Here is a 16,371-nt window from a genome sequence, read left to right as displayed (position 1 = left end):
GTCTTTCTTAGCCACAATAAGAAGAGATCAGAGGGATGAACATTAAAGTGCCCCCTTCTTTAGGAGTTCCAGCATTCTCTCAAGTCTTTTCCTACAGCAATTATCAAGACAGCATCCTCTGCTGCCATGTTTTATTATGGCTCTAAATCTGCATTCCAAAACCAAACTGCTAGTACCAACAAGATCTCCATGTGAGTGGCTGTGGGGGCGTGAGAGTTAAGGAATGGCAACAGAACCACCCAAAAAGAAAAGCTTTCCATTCTGCAGTCCCAACCTACCCACCACTGACTGTACCTGTTAAAAGCAATAGAAACCAGTAAACTCAGTACCAGCAGGCCACACTCCTGTAAAATATTAAAATAGCAATGCTGCAAGTACTACAGACTAGAAGAGGATGTGAAACTACCAGCAAACTGCATTTAAGCTGGAAGAGAAAAGACTTGTGTTTGTCCTTATTACTGTGAGGGAGAAAAAAATAACATATTCAATGTAGCACATCCAAAGCAACTCCATTTTATCATCTCAGGCTTCATCTTTGCAGCCAAAGAAGGATTTCTGCTGATTGATTGAAAGCATTACCTAGAGTTTGTGCTATTCTTTATTTATTTATTTGCAAGGAAGGAGTCTCAGCACTCATTAGGTATTTATTCCATTGACCCGTCTTATCAAGGCTTTTGAAGTGCTATAAAACAGGCTAATCAGGTGAGCAACATTTATATTCATGGTTAGAGTGGCTACAAATGAATTGATCAGGTCCAAGGAAGCTTTCAATGGACGAGGTTTGAGGTTTTGCAGCCCAATACTCCGAGATGCTGAGGCTCTTCTAAACGTTTCCTTAGGGATAATAACTGGGAACCTCCCTGTGTGAAAATGAACTGCTCAGCAAGTTTGGTTTTCCCCAGAGAGGGTGGCAAACTTTGAACAGCATGATTCCAGTATCATGGAACTGGTACATCTCTAACCCACGGATGGGAGGAGCAAATTTGTGTTTACAATAATGACAGGAGAGTCACTACAGCCACTGGGCACACCTGCAAGGACAAGGGTGACCAGCTTCAGACACGTTGTGGTATTTAGAAACATGTCCCTAAGAACACAGTGCAACTGCAAGAGCAGGACAGAGCAAAGGCACCGTGCATGTCCAGCTGCCAGCTGGGATGGAACACGTCCAAAAAGGCATGGCAGTACTTCACTTGGTGTTTCCTTCCAGTACCCTGCAGTGTAAAGACAGCCAGCAGAATTTTTTAATTTTTATTTACAAAATAACAGCATCATTTTTTTCATCCAGTGCTGAACCAAGCCATCTTGTGCTGTGCTTCAGGAATTGTTACCTTTCAGATCAGATGTGAAGCCAAGCCAATGCCCTAATCCCAAGAAGCATTAAAGATCACTCCTACTGCATTTTTTTATTAATGGTAATCCTGATGCCCTGGCCATATTCCCACCGAGATAATAACTATTTACCTCTGCAAATTCCTCCCTTTGTTTCAACAGGGCCTAAGCAGACAAAAATCATCCCTATGTAACAGCACCAGCATGTTTATTCTGTTCTTCCCCCAGGTTCTCTGCTTGCTGCATTGGGAACATGGTGCACTCCTGTCTCTTTTAGCAGCAGCATTACCCTGTGTCATTTCAGCAGGGGATGGTGCAATGCCACATGCAGAGTGGAAAGAGGGCTTTTGTCAACACTAGACTGAATATCCTCCAGGTGCTAAGAATTTCCTGAGTAAGCTGAAGCAAACACACATTAGTCAATGTTAAGTTCGAATCTCCCCAAGCACAAGAAGGAAAAAAACCCAAGCCTGAGACCAATGTGACTTTTACCAGAGAGAGTACAGAAGACAAATCCTTGGTGAGGAGTGAGTGGCACTTGAGTGTGCAGACACCACACTGCACCATCCAGGACTCTGGCACCAAACCCCAGCTTCAAGATTCAGGGAGATGGTACACTTGCATCTTCCCTCCTTCAGCCTCATTTTTAATTGCAATTATTTTATGTACAGGAAGGTTGTTATTCACTAAGGTGGAATTCACCTCTTGGAAATTAAGCTAAACTTCAGGAATGAAACCTGGTCATGTGGACATGACCAGGAAATTGGTGAGGCACTCCTAGAGGGAAAGGTCTTTAAAGAAACATTCAAGACATTTCCTGGCTCACCCTTTGCAAGTTGCATCACCTCCTAGCAGGAGCTCAGGCACTAGTTTTTACAGTACAGATGTTTTTTCTTCTCTAACTTTTAACACAGAAGAGGTGTTTTAATTTAAAAAGGTATTTGTCCAGAGCAAGTGTAGCAGAGATTAATCTCTCCATTCTTCAGAGCTGGCAGCACAGTCCCTCCAACAAACATGAGAGATGTGGGAACTATTCAAAGGAACGCTCAGCCAGCTGCATGCAGCACACTGCATGAAACAATATTCCTGTCATTAAATAAACCCCATGGAACATCCTTTCCTTGACATTACTGTTTAATGGCACAAGGTGATAGCCATCAAGTTACTGTATGAAATCCCAAAATATTCAAAACAGAGGGAAGGGACAAGGGGGTAAACCTATTAACTGTGGCCTGTTCATGGGGCGTTGGCTTCTGCTCAGGTTCCAATAATCCATGGGCACAGGGGGTTCACTTTTTACCCCTTTAAGCTGGCACAGGTCAGAGAGACCATGCCCTCCTTCGTGGGTCACCAGGCTGCAGGTGCCAAATACTTCTTATTTTCTGGGCAAGCAGCAGGTCTCGAATCTGCACATGGCATACTCAAGACTGCTCGATGCATAATAAAGTACCTTCTTTTTGCAACCTCATCTCTCCTTTAGGCAAAGCATGGACAATTTTAAGGAGCAATTTTCAGATTTTTTCTCTCACTGCTGAGCTAGCACAGTCAATAGATCACCACTCCCATTTTCCTCCTTCCATCATGGCTTGTCACTCACAATTAGAACCATTGCTCAGCTCCTGGATTGCTGCCTATGAACAAAGGCAACTTTGAAAAACAAAAAAACGTCATCTTCAAACCATCTGATCTCTTCTTTCATCCCTAGCCAACAGCAAACTACACTAAAAAACAACTAATCCAGATGTTCATGCATTCAACAGAAATTATCAGAACATGTCACTGTCCTAATCCAAGTATTCAAAATGCAACAATCAAAATGAGGTATTAACAATGGACAAAAGGATTTAGAGCGTACCCAGTGGTGTTCCTATCATTACCCAGAAATTATTTTTACAGTTATTGTGCTTTTTGAAATTTTGTAACAGATCATTAATTTGACACAGAGCAGAAACTTCCCAAAAACAGTCCTAGTTTTTGAGCGGCACTAATCCAGCTGTACAATTTGTCAAAATTTTTTCCAAATTTATGAAAACAAATTCTTTACTATATTCCAGAAGATGAAAAACACCCTGCAGATGGAATGCTGGATATAATTCAGTCAGTAAAGACAGTCATGTTCATCAGAAATCAAAGGTATTAAATGAGGTTCAGCTTTGCACAGGATGTGCAGAAAAACATCACCTGCCTCATGGGAATTGTGTAGCTAACGCTCCACCCAAAAACACTTATAATTTGAACACAATGTGACAACTTGCTTTTCATCACTTCCCACGAGCCTTCTGGCTGATGAGACTCTCCAGGATTTGCAGCAGAGACTGATGGCAATACCTGGCCATGGCTTAAGGCTGGCATTGGAGAGACACGTTGTAGTTTAACTTCTGTTTTAGAAAGAACATCCAAAGCTGGACTAGAGCTACTAGAACCTAACTTCTTAAACCAAAGCAGGACAAAGCTCGACTCATGGTGCACACACTGTGTCTGTGTTTCCACAGCAGGGGCATTAATTTCAGCAGTTGGTTCTGGTGGATGTTGGGTAGAAGGTCACAATTCAAGATTCAGCCCGTAGGTTGCTGTTCTCCTTCCCCTTCATCCTCACCAAAACTAGTTCATCCAGGTCTTAGACATGGTCTCCCAGTTCAGAGAAAAATTTAGGAAAGAAACTGTCAGGAAAAAATTTTCCTCCTATCCCAACAAACTGGTACTAACACCTGAGGGATATAAAACCCATGACCACACATTAGTGACAACCAGCACATCTACAAATTCAAGATTGCAAATATTTACTATCTCATTTCAAAATAAGGAGAGCACCCAAACAATGCCAAGGGAAAAGGGAAAGAAAACCCTTCCACAAGCTCCTGAGAGCAATTGGTGTCACAAGGACTAACATGTTGGGAAAACTTCTGTGTTGATGGGAAAACAACATCAGAGGTCAGAGATGCTCTGTATGCATGTCGCTACCTGCAGCACCATTTCACTGCAGCTGACATGTCTACAGAAAGGATTTCCAGCTGCCGATGTTTACTGAGCTGAAAAAGGTCAAAGAAATAGAAGTGACCTTTTCATGTGGGCCTGCTGGGTAAACATGAGGCATTGCTAGGCTTGAAAATGGATTAAAGGGGGCAGAAGGGGAGAAAAGCTCTTGAAAGAGCCTCCATGGATAACATCCAGCAGTGCTTCCCTGCTCCATCTAGTGAGATCTCAGCAGTCATATGGGCTTCAGTTTGTTGCATTTTCAGAGTAGGGGCTTTTGGCCAAGTGTCACATCTGACAGCATATAAAGACTGGAAAGCTCTCGTGCTCAGTCACCTAGGAAGGCAGACCCAAATGAGGCTGCAGGTGCACCCTGTGCTTTAGTGCTATCACCACTTGAGAGACACAGAAACAATTGCATGAAACCTTGATTTCCCCATGGTCCTTCATTTGGGGAAAAGGCAGCACTTTGTCTCTTTAGGCCAGGGACAGAAGCTGCCTTAGCTTTGCACAGCCAGGATTTCAGCAGTGGTCTCCTCTCACACGCCAGCTCTTGAGCAGTAAGAGCTAGCCAGGCCCTCGCTCTCACTTCAACACACAGCACCACCTTATCTCTTCTGTCACTGCTACTAAGACCTCTTTAAAAAGTGTCAATAGAACAGGATTGCAAAGAGCTCTATTTACCAGACACACTGAATATGCATGATCCAACATCAGCATGCTGCTTCAGCAGCATGCACAGGAAACACTGAGCAACTCCAAAAAGCTCAAATTACATGAAGGCAAGCTTAGTCCAACCCTCAGTATTTAAAAAAAAAATCTCAGACCAAGAGCTGAAACCATAGTGAAATTTGTAGAAGTACAACTACTCAACTTGCTCTGGTCATATCAGCACGAAGCTGCTCTTGTGAAGTCATGAATAAAAATGGACAGCAGCCAACAATATGAAAGCTTCATAATTCCTTACTTTTTAATATAGCAAAGCATTGTCTCAAAAAGCATATTTGTCCTAACTGTAGCATTCTTCCATATCATGTTAAAATTCAATATTTTGGTGACTTAAAAGCCTGCTGAGGCAAGTGACTATCACCATGTGAAATGGAGATGAAAAGAAACAAGCAGGAAAAGAAATACAGCCTGACCAGCAACACATTTAGAACAGTCCTGCCATTTGAAGAGAACGTGTCATTTCACAAGACAGAGCAGTATTTCCCTTTGTGTGCATTCTTTTTTGTATTTTACTTTTGTCCTAGAACATTCAAGTGCCTCTTGAATGTATTATTCAAACAGAAGCCATGATTAATTAATCAAAACTCCGTTGTATAGGGAGAAGAAAACTGGGCTCTTGTGCAACACCCGGCCAGATGCTCCAACTTAAAGGGAATCATAAGGGAGGATGTGTCAGCAAAAGTGCTTAATTATGCAGTAAAAAATGATGGAATTTCAGAGACAGCTTTCAGGGTTTTCGCAGCATCTCTTTTCAGTGCTTCTCTTCACCATATATAAACCATGTGGCCCTGTGCATATCCCATCTACCAGAGACACTGCAAAGAGTCTTGATCCAATCTCACGGAAACCGGCTCACACGGAACCACGAGCAGCTGGATTCAAAACTGACCAATGTCTCTAAATTATGCTGCTTTAAATGACAAGTGTCCCTGGTGAGAAGCTCAGTACTTCTTAGGTAAGGAAGATGGTCTGTGTAACAAACCAGGAATCAAATCTGGAGTTAAGAAGGCTCTTCTCTGCTTTTGGCTTTGTTGAGCTGTATAAGCCTGCTCAGTTCTTGGTGCTTCTCTGTCCTTTCCCACACTGCATCTTCTTAAAGCTGAGTATTCAGCCTGCAAAGAAAAAAGGAATTTAGAATTGTTTCAAATGCTTTAAATCATTCTAATATATTATCCTAATCCCATCTAGGACGGGTTTGAGCAGGGCTGTTTCAAAAAGGGAACAAATTTCTTTTCAGGTTTGTCATGGGCAGGAGAGGAATCAAAACCTGCAGTCCCTACAAAGAAAATGCAAACTGAGTATTAAGAGAAAAGTTCCTGACAGCAATAGCAATGATGTGTGAGAACAGGTTCCTGAAATTTTCTGTTCTCAGTAGCCCAGACCTTCTGAAGCATAGGCTGGATACATTTCTGTCCCAAATAGTTCAGGTTGAGTTGCTCTTGCCACAGGGAAGAAATCAGCAGTATAAGCTCTCATGATGTGTTCCAGCTCTACTTTTCTACAATTCCACATATTTTTAATATCAGAAATGTAAAAGTTTCAAATCAGCATATCTTTTTCAAAGGACTGAGCTCTTCACTGTTTCCATTCATCAAAATATTTGTATTTGTCCTAATTCAACTACACATAAGAAATAGGTTCATCTTTTTTGTTTTTTTAGTGTTTTGCACAACATAACATTTTTGCCTCTGGTTAATACACCAAATCAGAAGCTACAGGAAAACATCAGCCCAAATAACTGATTTTTTCCCCTGTCATTTAAAGCACAAAGTAAGGTTTTAAGAGATTAAAAATAATGTAACAAAAAATATGGAATGAAATAACTATTCACTACTCATCAGTCCTGGAGCTCAAAGACCACCAATTTTGTTTCCAACCAGTGTTATTTCTCTTGAGAATCACTATCTGAAGCCCATAAGACAGAAAAAAAAAAAAAAACCAAAACAAAACAAAAAAAACCCACCCAAAAAACCATAAAACAACACCAAAAAAATACCCCCCAAAAAAACAAAACCAAAACCAAAAAAAGACCAGCTAGATGTACATGGACGGTGCACATGCATACAAAATCTCAAGGCAGAAATTGTGTCGTTTTGAAGATTGATATTTACTCACAATTCTTTATTGTCCCCTCAACTCCACATTTCTTTCCCTATCCTACTGCATCCTTCTCAAGGTCACATTTTTCCACTTTCACAATCACATGCATTATCAAACTGCAATGTCGTGACATGGTAAGGATGCAGACAGCAATGGCAGCAGACTCAAGAAGAGTTATCCACGAGGAAGAGTCCACCACAGCAATTCTTCCTCAGCCACACAGTTAAACTTTCTGATTTGACTACCTAAACAGGCAATATGGGTTTTGCTTTTCCCAAGAAAACACATACCAGTATGCAGAACACAACCACCAAAAATTTAATGCCAAATTAATTACTCAAAAATATGCAATATGAGCAAAGACAAGTGCTTGCTGGATACTTCTCCTAGGGGAGAAGTAACTGGCAGATGCACCTGTCCATCCTGAATTTAAAGAAACCGCTCTGCTTAGGCCCCTTAGAACAATCAGTCTGTAAAAAAGTGAAGCCAATTACTCGTTGTTTGTTCTTTTCCTGAAAGCTGACAATTGCTAGGGGCAAAGCTCCATGATACACAGGTATCTGAACCCACTCTGCTTCAATTAGCCATTATGTCCAAATGGCCTCAGGTGAAACCAAGGGGCCTGAGGAGGCCCCTGGAAGGCAGGTAGCCCTTCTGCACAACTCTTGAGCTAATTAGCCCTTTCAAGAAACAGGAATAAGTAGTGTAATTTGAGTCCCTTGCTACAAAGGGCACATTCCCTGCAGGTCCCTCTGCCTGGTGCTGCAGCAGGCAGACCTTGAAAGCTGGACAGCTGTGCTTCTGCCAGAGCTGTGTCTATAACATATTGATGCTAGCAAATCCTTCTCAAAAAATTCATTTCCATGCTTACTTCTTCTCCAATTTGTTGTTAAAGATTAATTTTTTTCAGACCTATGCCCCTGGGGCTGTGGCTAGTTTCATTTTTAGCACTTACATTCACATGGATGATACAAAATGGGTTGTTAATTGGTATACTATGGTGCAAAATGGGTTTGTTACATCATCTTTCTTTTGATCAGTAATAATTAATACTAGTTAAGACAAAAGCTAACCTACAGGTTTCCCTATCACCTGATTTTTTTTCATCTCACTGAATCAGAAATAACTGATGAGCAAGTGCCAGCAAGACTGGTCCTGTCATTGGTTGGGAACACTAATGTATCTTAATCCAGCTGGCCTAAACGCTTCCCAAAACATTGTGCACCATTAGCATCAGAGTCCAGACAACCCTCAAACTAATAAGGACAGTCCCAAGAAGCAGCTTGAGCTGATTTTCTTTGCCCTAGTCAGTATGTACAGCTCTTTTTACATTTGCTCAACCATTCTGTGAGGTGTATGACCAGGAGGTATCTGTCTCACTCCACTTTGTGAGCAGCTCAGGAAGGAAAAAAAAGAACAACTCGCCAACATGTTTTCCCTTTTCCAATAGAGCAGAGCAGTTAAAAAGAATCAGCAATTAGCCATTATAAACCCAAGCCTTGCTTTCCAAATTTGCACATCAAATGTGGTGATGAAGATGGTCAGAGTAACAAGAAGACAGAGTGGCAGTGCTACAGATGCCCTGAGGAATTCAGTCCATGTTTGGCATCCTTTAAGGCAGATGAAAAAAATGAACTCTTGCTTTTTTCTTCACTGGCAATGGAACAAAGCTATTTAATTTTAGAACAAGAATCATCTCTTGTCTTTCTTCTAAGGACAAGCAAAGGAAGGTTGGAAAGTCACAAATCCACAGGCAAAGCCATGGCTGTGTCACTGCTCATCACCAAGGAGTGGGGACAGGTGACAGGTCTGGAGTTGAATCCACCTCCACCATGCCAGATATATCCCCAGCGTGATGGCACCCTCAGGCTTGCTCCCTTGGCCAACATGATCCTAAAACTGCCAGAACAGGAAGCCAGGGGGGAGCTTTGCTCTGGTGCACCCTTGACTTACTGCACACACATCAATCAGTGAGGAATGACTTTGCACTTGAGTTCAGATTCCTGTTGAAACTCCTGCTTAGGACACAAACCCATGTAACTGTCTCCAGATGCAAGGATCACAGCTGTACAGTCATGCTGCCAGATGTCTACCATGGCCAGTTACCAACCACTGACTGATTCTCTTAATTCAAGTGCCAGATCCCTCCTATTACAGCTCCTCTCCCCCTTGATGCCTTGCATCACAGCCAGCAGACTATCCTTCATCCTGAGGATCTAGGGTGCTCTTTGCCAGCTGCATCCAATCTTGCATCTATTCTTCATCTCCATTGCCACTACCAAATTATACTGTGAGATAGCTCTTCATGCAGATGAAGGCTGAATGTTAATTAACAGTGGTAATATCTGCCAATGTGTTTCCTTATCATCTCCACCAAGCTCTTTTACCAAGACATAATCAGGCTGTTTTACTTCTATCCTGGCTCTGATCCTCTGTCTGCATCTCTTGTTACCAGCCAGTGCTTCTACATCAGGTAAGTCCAAAATCCCCAATAGAACAAAACCAACACTCTTTCTCAAAAAGATCATGTTTCTCTCTTTGCATGAAATCAATCCAGCTATTTGCATCTAAAAGAGTGAAATGTTCTTTTTCTTCTAGAGTGACTTTTGAGCCAGTCCTGGATCTTAAACCACTATTAAAACCTATTATTTGGATTGTACTGCCCCAATGCACAAACCTTACCTTCTCCCACATTTCCCTCTGCCTGCTCTTTCATGTCTCTAGGCCATGTCCCAAAAACTTAGCTTTCTAACACAATCATAATAGTCTTCTCCAACAGCAACTTCCATTTGCTGCCCCATCCCTGTATTTTCCAATCAACATCTCAGCACACAGTTTTCCAGCCTTATCCCCTCCCAGTTTTACTAGGTCTTCTCTCATTCTGCACTTCACATTGCCCCACAAAGAGAAAAGCTTCCTACCTGGTTAGAACACATTTCTACCCCAGTACTGGTTCTTCAGTGGTAGAAAGCATTTCAGACCACAGTAGATTTTCTTTCAATTGAGATAGCTCAACATCAGCTTCTCAAAGCTTACCAACAACCAAGGCTCAGCTTCTCTGCTGCAAGAAACTCAGCAGACTACTTAAAGCTTCACAAACTTCTGCAAAAGACCCTCAGCTGTCTACACATCCCTCATATCCCTTCCTGGTCATTAATCACTCCTTCCACCTGAGAGGGCAGGAAATTGCAGACAGATGGGTCCCTTTCAAGGGCCTCTTGACACCCTGAGAGCTTCCCTCATCTTCCTTCAAACTGCCTTCTTCTGCTTCTCCCCATACCCTAAAATCAGTGCCCCTCTCCTGTGTTTGTGCCCATCTGTATCTACTTCAACCTTTATTTTTTTTTTTTTTCCTTTCAAAAGTTAATTGTCTAAATCACAAAAACCTTTACTTGGCTGAATGGAGTGATCGCATAATCAATGGATCTGTAAAACCCGTGTTTCTGCCGCTCCTTATCGCCTGTTCACACCTTTAAAACAGCAGCAAACATCCACCCTACCTCCTCCCTGAGCGGGGCCACTGCAATCCCGTTATCTGACTCCTACATAAAGCACTCCAGAGCATTCCTTGAGACACCTTCTGCCTCCCAGGTCATGGCTGAAACAGTTCTTTAAACCAGGAATCAAACACTTCTCTTTAAAGCATTTCAGTGCTTGATAGAGAAACATCGTACATCGATTGCAATTAACAGGGAGGAGACATCTCCTTGCTCCACACGAAAACGTTGTCAGCCATTAACACCTTCAGGAGGCTCTGCTTGAGTGGAAATAGTGCACCTTGGGATCTCGGCTATCAATCTGCTCAGCAGGGGAAGGGGTCAGAGTGGTGAAAAAACAGCTATTTGGGCCTTCAAAACAGTTTCTCTTGCAAGTCATTCTCCCCTTGAGTTTCTGGTCTAGTTAACAAATGGTGAAGCTGCCACCCTTCTGATTTTCCACAGAGCTATCCTCAGTAAAAGCTGTCATGTCAATGTTTCCACGACATAGCCCTGGGGGCGGCGGGAGCGGGCTCGCCCGCTCCGACCCCGGGCTCGTCCTGCGGGGCAGCGGCGTCTCCCGTTCCCGAGCCTGCGCAGCCTGCTGGGCGTGCGGCGGCAGTGGGAGCCGCCGGAGCCGGGGCGCTGGCCGCTGTTCCGTCGGGCCCCGGCCCAGCAGGCGGGCAGCCCGCCCCGCTCCGCCCGGCGGGGGCGGTGCCCGCTGCGCGGCTCCGCGGCACGGCTCCGCCGCTCCTTGGGCCGTGCCGGGCTCCCTCGTGTCGGCCCGCGGTGCCGCGGCTCCGCACACCGCGTCTCTCTCTGCGCCCCATCCCTGCCCCGCGCCGGGGGCGGGGGGCGCCGCGCCGGGTCTGCGTTCCGCGCCGGCGCCTGTGTCCGCCGCGGTGCCCTCTGCCAGCGCTGCGGCGGGCGGCACCGCCGAGCTGCCGGCTGCTTCGGCCCCGCTCCCCCGCCTGCCGCGGGGGCTGAGGCTGCGGCGGGGCGCGGGGCTGTTTACCTTGAGCGCGGCTGCTGACGCGGCCGGCGGGAGACCGGTGGGTTCCCGTGGCCGCGGACCCTCCCCGTCGGCTTTGTGGACCCTCCCCGCCTGCCAGGTGACCGTGCGTCCCAGGGTCCGCGGGCGGTTTTGGCAGGAGGTCCTGGGTAAGGCTGAGGAGATGTGCGACTCTGCCTCCTCGCAGCGCCTGCAGGATCGCGGAGGAGGCTCCTCTGGCTCTGCTGATGCTGCGGGGAGCGTGGTGTCAAGTGATGCTGCACTGCCTCGCAGTCAGGCGGCTGCTGCTGTCCCTGTGGAGCCCACGGGACGGGACACGGCAGGTGATGCGACCTTGCCAGGGGGTCCCCAGGCTTTCCCTGTGCTTCGGGGCGTTGCTCACAGCACCCATCAGCCTTTATCGTTTAATATGGTGAAAGAAATCCGTGACACCGTTGCCCAGCATGGTGTCGGGTCTGCTGAAGTTATGCAGACGATCGGAATGCTCCTTGCTGAGATGCTGACACCTTCCGACATCCGTTCTGTGGCACGTGCTCTTTTTGACTCTGTGCAGTTTGAGGTTTTTGAGGCCAAGTGGGCTCGTTTGGCGGCCAGCGCAGTGCAAAGGAATGCTATGCTCGGGCCGCAGGATCCCCTCGTGAGGATGACCTCATGCAACAAACTCTGTGATGTCATAGCCCAATCTGTGACCTCACACAACCCACGCTGTGCTGTCACACAGCCCCTCTCTGACATCACAGCTGCTCTGTGCCTCCATGACACAGCCACAGAGGTGCTGCTGTCACAGATTGGGCTATGGCATCACAGAGTTTGTTGTGTGAGGTCATCAAGCAGCTAAGGCGTGATAGAGGGGACTGTGTGACATCACAGAGCAGGCTGTGACATCATGGCATGGCTGTATGGCATCATAGAGCGGGCAGTGAGGTCAAAGTGTGTGCTGTGACATCACAGAGTGGCAGTATGACATCACAGGGAGGGTTTGTGACATCAGAGAGTGGACTGTGACATCATAGAGTCGGGTATGAGGCCATAGAGCAGATTCTGCCCAAGAGCTTACAGAGCTCAAACTTAACAGGACTTAACTTATACCTGACCTTAACTTCCACCTTCAACTTCACAATTTAGCAAAAGAACAGCACTTTACAGTATTAAACCGAACTTATAACCTATGACTTTGCAATTTAACTGCGAAATAACATTTAACAATATTCAACTTGGCTTATATTTTAAACCTAACAATTTAGCAAAGAACAACTCTTAGCACAATTTAACTTAGTTTAGACCTTGTGATTTAACCCTACTGACAGGCCTGACTGGCTCAGCTATCCAAGGCACTCAGACCCCTCAGAGAGCAGCATTTCTGCCACATTTCCGGAGCACAGGCACTCCTGTGTGCACACAGACAGAAAGAGTCAGTGCAAGGCATCTGTGAGAAATTCCCCTGAGGGCAGGGAAATGCTCCCTGCCGATGCTTTGGCATCTCCCCAGCGGGGGAAGGGTTGAGCCTGGAGGAGTGGGGGGATCGGCCCAGGCTCCCTCGTTGTTGGGGATCCCCGAGTGCAGCAAACGGGAGAGTTCCCGGCTCGGAGAGGCCCCACTCCGAGGGAGTCGCTGGCCCAGGAGAGCTCCAAGGGGCTCCTTTTGGAGCGCTGTCTGTAGGGCCCCAAGAGAGGGGCTTCAGTGCCAGCAATGTTTCATCCTGGCCGCACTTGGCATCCACAGCTTTCTTTGGCAGGGTGAGAACAGGGCTGTTGTGCCACCGAGGGAACAAAAACACTTCCCGGGGCTGCTCCTAAAGCAGCCAGGAGCTGGTTGGGCAGCAGCAGTGCCTGGAGCAGACAGTGTTTGTGATGAGCTCCAAGGAGCTGAGCCCAGGGGCTGTTGGCCAAGGCCGAGGCCCAGCGAGCATTTCTCAGCTGGCAGGGCGGCCGGAGAAGGTGGAGGCGGGGGAATAATTCACGCCCTCAGTGTGCTCCCAGTCGCTCCCAGTATTTCCATGTCCGTGCCCCAAGTGCTGCTCCCAGCCCTGATCCCTGGGGATGGGAATGTCCCGCTCCCTTGCCGGGGCAGGGTCACTCCTGAGCCAGGTGTGCAGGGCAGGCCCTTGCCCTGACCCCCAGCACTGTCCCAGCTGCAGGATCTGCTTCCCACCGGCCTCTTCCTCCTGCGGCCCCGAGCCCAGCTTGGTGCTGAACAAAGGGGCTGGGCCGGGGCCATCCCCCGGCGGGGGCTGCACACCCCCCTGCCCCCTCCCCAAATTCCCTCTGGGGGAGACGGAGCTGGGGCTGGAGCCCTGTGGGGAGGGACAAGGGGGTGACAATGGGATGGGGGGTGTCACACACGCTCTGGGGGGACACGCACGGCCCCGGGGACCCCCCCATATCTTCTGCAGAGCCAGGACGATGAACCCCACCATGGAGCCACTGACCTCTGGCAGTATCTTCAGGGTGGGGTCTGGTGGCAGCTTTGGGAGTCTGGGGGAGTCACAACCACCCAAAAACGCCCTCCCAGCCCCACAGCCACTCCCAGACTCCTCAAACCACCCCACAGCTCCCAGCCAGGACCCCCCCCCCAACTACTCCCTGCAAGATAAATGACCCCAAGAACCACCAAAACCCGTTTCCATCTCCCCCAGGACCCACCCAAATTCTCTGCAAGCCACACAGCCCTGTCAGGGACCCAAATCTCCCTCATAGACCCTGCCAAGCCCCCTCCCAGCACCACAAATGCCCACAGGATTGACAGAAGCCCTTCCCAGTCCCCCCAGGAGCCCCTAAACTCCCACCTCCCATGGCACTGACCAGGAGAGCTTGGTGGACAGGAACATTTACAGCCAGGATCAGCTCGGGCGCTTCAGCAGTGATTTGGGCACTTTGGGAGAACATCCCGGATAGGGAGAGCCAGGCCAGGGACTGGGACAGACAATTAGAATTCTTGGAGAACAGGCGGGCTCAGGTGGACACCTTTTGCCGGCACACCTATGAGATTGTGGACATGTCCCCTGCCTTTGGTAGCTTCAGAACACCCAAATCCTCCCTAATATTCTATTGAACCAACCCCAAATTCACCCCCAAATCCAGGTAAATGGTGCAGCTTTAGATCTCTTTGCTCAATCTCTTTATTTTCACCCCAGTTTTTGTTGTTTAGACAGTGTGAGGAAAGAAATTTCTGAAATGGAAAAGACCTCCAAGATCATGCAGCACTGCTTGATGCCACCAGAAGAAATAACTGGACAGAGCGGGTGAGATTTTTTTGGGGTGTAAAGTCAACAAATCGCTTTCTGCCAGTGAATTTCCAGTTTAGATCAGAGTCCTGATGGATGTTCCTGCCCTTGTGTTCATCCAGGTGCCTATGGGGATCCAGGAAGATGTGGAGACCACCTTCCAGGTGTCTTCTCAGCAGGGATCACTGGGAATGTGGGTCACCAGGGCTCTGACCAAAGTGGGTCCTCCCATGGGGGATGGAGTTGGAGCAGGGCACGAAGCTCTTCCCACAGCTGAGGCATTTGCAGGATTTCCCTTACCGGTGCCTCCGTTGGTGTTGGGTCAAGGTAGAGCTCCTGGAGAAACTCTTCCCACACTGGGGACACTCGTAGGGCCTCTCCCCAGTGTGGATGCGCTGGTGGGTGACGAGGTGGGACTTTTGTTTGAAGCCCTTCCCACAGTTGGGGCAGCGGAAAGGCCTCTCCTCCGTGTGAATCCGCTGGTACCTGAGGAGACTGGAGCTGGTCTGAAACCTCTTCTGACACTGGGGACACTCGTAGGGCCTCTCCCCAGTGTGCATGCCTTGGTGGGTGACGAGGTGGGAGCTGCAGCTGAAGCCCTTCCCACACTCCCCACACTCCTAGGGCCATTCCCCGGTGTGGATCATCTGGTGCTGGATCAGGTGGGAGCTCTGCCTGAAGCTCTTCCCACACTCCAAGCACTTGTAGGGCTTCTCCCCATGGTGAACCTGCTCATGGCCCACCAGCTCCGAGCTCTGGCTGAAGCTCTGTCCACCTTCCTGGCACAGGATGCCAGGGCTTTTTGGGCTCCCGGGGTCCCTTCTCCCCTCCTTCTCTGCTTTGGGCTGCAGGGGCTCCAAGGAGTCCCCCCTGCCCCTCTCCAGGCTGTTGAGGGTCCCGACAATGGTATCGCTCCCCCCTCTCTGGGCTCCCCACTTTGGGCTCCTGGGGGACACAGGGCTCTGCTCCTCCAGGCTGCCTCTGCTGTCAGCTGCCACTGGGACCCCCCAGTGTCCCCCCAAGGGGCCTTTTCCACTCAGCTTTGCAGTTCTTCATTCTCCAAACATCCCCCCAAAAAACCCAACCCAGGGACCCCCCCAGGATATCTGGGCCGAGCTCCCCATCCCTGGTCACCCATGGGATGGGGGCTGATGGTCCCAGCAGGGCTGTGAATTCAGGAAGGGCTCGACCTCGTGGTTCCTTTTTCTTTTCCTGATCCTCCATTGTCCCTCCTCTTCCTCTTCGTCCCATTCCTCCTCTTCCATCCCTCCTCCTCCTCCCTAAGCCCACCTCCTTCTCCTACTTCCATCCCTTCTGGCTCTCCTCCTCCATCCCTGTTCTTCCCTCCCTCCTCCTCCTCCCCCAGAAGCACTGACACCCTTGGTGCCCCGTTCCCGCAGCCCTGACAGCCTGCAGCAGGAGCGGGGATGGAGCCGGGACAGGTCGGGATGGGCAGCGCGGGGCTCACGGCTGCTCCCACCCGCTGGGGGCGGGGGGAACCCGGCCCAGGCAAAAGGAGAGGCAAA

At 48.1% G+C, this 16,371-nt stretch overlaps 1 pseudogene; it reads right to left on the bottom strand.

Moving 5' to 3' along the window:
- LOC137467410 (zinc finger protein 420-like) overlaps positions 1 to 16,371 on the bottom strand; it is a 111,664-nt pseudogene that overhangs the window by 56,241 nt on the left and 39,052 nt on the right.

Source organism: Anomalospiza imberbis, unplaced genomic scaffold (genome assembly GCF_031753505.1).
Source record: "Anomalospiza imberbis isolate Cuckoo-Finch-1a 21T00152 unplaced genomic scaffold, ASM3175350v1 scaffold_62, whole genome shotgun sequence".
Lineage (NCBI taxonomy): Eukaryota > Metazoa > Chordata > Aves > Passeriformes > Viduidae > Anomalospiza > Anomalospiza imberbis.
This window is presented reverse-complemented; position numbering and strand designations above follow the sequence as displayed.